We start from the raw sequence: 4,232 nt of genomic DNA on the forward strand, positions 1-4,232 counted from the left end.
AAACAGTAAAAATAAAAAAAACAAGAGAGCAATTTGACTGAATAACGACTTTTATTGATTGAAAATGGTCTATAAAGGCAAATACATCAGGAAGCAATTCCTAGGAAGAGGTAATTGCGCCAAAAGAGAAAATAAACTATCCTATTGGCAATGTGAACACGGCATTCCACTATTTTCCAATTCTGTTATGACTCATAGATCTTCAATTTCCCTAAATTCTTTGCTTTCTGAGAAGAGTGATTGGACCGATCATATCCTTCAAGATGGTAGACACTGAAACGCGATGAAGTACAGATAACTCAGACTGTAGTCTTCGCTTTAATCCCTCTTTTGCCTGAACCGCCTTTTTAGGTTTTCAATCCACCGGGATACCCATTTTTGCCTAAGCCGCCTTTGCAGGTTTTCGACTTACCAGGTGTACATATTATTTTATTCTTTATCCCTAACTTTTGCCCGAACCTTTTTCTTTTCTTTTTCTCTTGGTTCGCCGGGATGCCCTTTTTTTCCTGGACTTTCTTTCTTTGTCCAGCGGGTCAGTTTATGCGAAGTATTTTTTGACTACATCTGAATTCACAGGAGACGAAAAATCTTCACCATCCATAGTTGTAAGCATCAAGGCTCCACCAGAAAAGACCTTTTTAACAACATATGGACCTTCATAATTCGGAGTCCATTTGCCCCTATTACCTGTACCGGGAGGAAGGATCCTCTTCAGAACTAAGTCACCTATTTGATAGCTTCGAGGACACACTTTCTGATCAAAGGCCTTTTTCATCCTTCTCTGATATAGTTGTCCATGGCACACAACTGCTAATTGCTTTTCCTCAATTAAATTTAACTCATCAAACCTGGCTTGAACCCACTCAGCCTCGTCAAGTTTTACATCCATCATCACCCTCAAAGAAGGGATTTCAACTTCTACTAGCAAGACTGCCTCCATGCCATACACAAGTGAAAACGGATTTGCCCCGGTTGACGTACGTACTGAGGTACGATACCCATGCAAAGCGAAAGGCAACATCTCATGCCAATCCTTGTACGTCACAACCATCTTTTGCACAATCTTCTTAATGTTCTTGTTTTCCGCTTCTACAACACCATTCATCTTTGGTCTGTAAGGAGAAGAATTGTGGTGTTCGATCTTAAAGTCTTTGCAAAGCTCTTTCATCATCTTGTTATTGAGATTCGAACCATTATCAGTGATGATTCTCTCAGGAACCCCATAACGACAGATAATTTCTTTCTTAATGAATCGAGCAACCATTGTCTGGTAACATTGGCGTAGGAAGTTGCTTCCACCCACTTGGTAAAGTAATCAATCGCGACTAGGATGAAGCGATGTCCATTAGAAGCAGTAGGTTGAATCTTTCCAATCATATCGATGCCCCACATCACGAATGGCCAAGGAGAATTCATAATATTCAGAGGGTTTGGTGGTACATGCACTTTATCTGCATAGATCTGACATTTGTGGCACTTCCGAGCGTATTTGAAACAATCAGATTCCATGGTTATCCAGTAATAGCCGGCTCTTAACAACTTCTTGGCCATTGCATGACCACCAACATGGGTACCGAAAGATCCCTCGTGTACTTCCTGCATTAACATGGCTGCTTCGTGTCTAACCACGCATCTGAGCAGAACCATGTCAAAGTTCCTCTTGTACAACACATCATCCTTGTTCAAGTAAAAGCTTCTAGCTAGACTTCTCAGTGTCTTCTTGTCATTCCTTGATGCTCCTTCAGGATACTCTTGGCTTTTGAGGAAATTCTTAATATCATAAAACCACGGCTTCTCATCAATAACAGACTCGGATGCAAACACATACGCAGGCCTCTCGAGTCGATTCACAGCAACGTGTGGCACATGATTCTGCCAATGAACTTTAATCATGGAAGACAATATGGCTAAGGTATCAGCCATTTGATTTTCATCTCGGGGTACATGATACAACTTTACTGTCTTGAAGAAAGTCAGGATCCTTCTGGTGTAATCTCTATAAGGAATCAAATGCGGCTGATGAGTATTCCAGTCACCATTGACTTGGTTAATCACTAGAGCAGAATCTCCATAAATGTCCATAGTTTTGATCCTTAAATCGATGGCTTCCTCAATCCCCATGATACAGACCTCGTACTCACCTTCGTTGTTGGTTACTTCAAAAGTCAATCTGGCGGAAAAAGGTATGTGTGCACCTTTAGGATTAATGAGCACTACCTCAACACCATTTCCATTCACATTTACCGCCCCGTCAAACATCAGTGTCCACTTGTCATCGGGATCCGGTCCTTCCTCGACAAGAGGCTTTTCACAATCTTTCATCTTTAAGTACATGATGTCTTCATCAGGGAATTCAAACATCAGCGGCTGATAGTCATCAATTGGTTGCTCGGCAAGGTAATCAGACAGAATACTACCCTTGATGGCCTTTTGCGACGTGTACTGGATATCATACTCTGTCAAAATCATCTGCCAACGAGCCACTCGTCCGGTAAGAGCCGGCTTTTCAAAGATATACTTTACTGGGTCCATCTTAGAAATCAACAAGGTAGTATGGTTCAACATATACTGTCTTAGTCGGTGAGCAGCCCATGCCAAAGCGCAGCAAGTTTTCTCGAGCAGCAAATATCTTGTTTCACAGTCGGTAATCTTTTTGCTAAGGTAGTATATTGCATGCTCTTTTCGACAAGACTCGTCATGCTGTCCCAATACACACCCCATCGAATTCTCTGTTACTGAAAAGTACATTATCAGAGGCCTCCCAGGAACTGGAGGTATAAGAATTGGAGGTTTCTGCAAATATTCTTTTATCTTATCAAAAGCTTTTTGACAATCATTGTTCCACCTGATTGCTTGATCTTTTCTTAGCAATTTAAATATCGGTTCGCACGTAGCTGTTAGGTGAGATATGAACCGTGCAATTTAGTTCAGCCTCCCTAAAAACCCACGAACCTGCTTTTCCGTTCTTGGTTCAGGCATTTCTTGAATAGCCTTTACTTTCGCTGGATCAACCTCAATCCCTTTCTCACTGACAATGAAACCTAACAGCTTTCCAGATCTCACTCCAAATGTACACTTGTTTGGATTCAGCCTCAGTTTGAACTTTCTCAATCTTTCAAACAACTTTTGCAAGTTTACCAAGTGCTCCTCTTTTGTCTGAGACTTCGCAATCATATCATCCACGTACATTTCAATTTCTTTGTGCATCATGTCATGAAAGAGAGTCGTCATAGCCCTTTGGTAGGTAGCACCGGCGTTCTTCAACCCAAATGGCATTACCTTATAACAGAACGTGCCCCAAGGCGTAATGAATGTCGTCTTCTCCATGTCTTATGGCGCCATCTTGATCTGATTATAGCCAGAAAATCCATCCATGAAAGAGAAAACCGAGGAGTGAGCAGTGTTATCGACCAATACATCAATGTGAGGTAATGGGAAGTCATCTTTCGGACTGACTCTGTTTAAATCTCGCTAATCGACACACATCCTGACTTTACCATCCTTCTTCGGCACGGGTACGATGTTGGCCACCCAAGGGGGATAATTGGTAACTGCTAGAAAACATGCATCCAACTGTTTCTGAACCTCCTCCTTGATCTTGACAGCCATATCAGGACTAATTCTGCGAAGCTTCTGCTTTACCGAAGGACAATCTTCTCTGAGAGGTAGCCTGTGCACCACAATATTTGTATCCAAACCAGGCATATCTTGATATGACCATGCGAATACGTCCACATATTCTTACAGCATTTCAATCAGCCCTCTCTTGACCTTTTCCTCTAAAGCAACCCCTATCTTGATCTCTTTCTTTGCGTCCTTAGTACCAAGGTTAATGACTTCCAACTCTTCCTGATGAGGTTGAATGACCCTTTCCTCCTGTTTCAATAGTCTGGCCAATTCTTTGGGGAGTTCACAATCTTCTTCACTCTCCTCTTCGACTTGGTAAATGGGATTATTGAAGTCATACTGAGCCATAACAGAACTGTTTTTAATGGAACCCGCAAGATCAATTCTGCACGAACGGTGTTTCATGCTTTATTTTAGAAAAGAGTTCAAGAAAGTCAAAAAAAAACATTGCCATTTTTATTGTTTTGAAAATGAAAGTAATAAAAACAGAAAGGCAGTGAGCACAAATTTGATTGCAAAACGTCCTTTATTTATGATAATCATTGAAAATTCAAAACATGATGTGGCCCTACAATGAACCACTACGCCTTGGGAAGAGCGTAGGG

Source organism: Lathyrus oleraceus, chromosome 4 (assembly GCF_024323335.1).
Source record: "Lathyrus oleraceus cultivar Zhongwan6 chromosome 4, CAAS_Psat_ZW6_1.0, whole genome shotgun sequence".
NCBI classification, from domain to species: domain Eukaryota; kingdom Viridiplantae; phylum Streptophyta; class Magnoliopsida; order Fabales; family Fabaceae; genus Lathyrus; species Lathyrus oleraceus.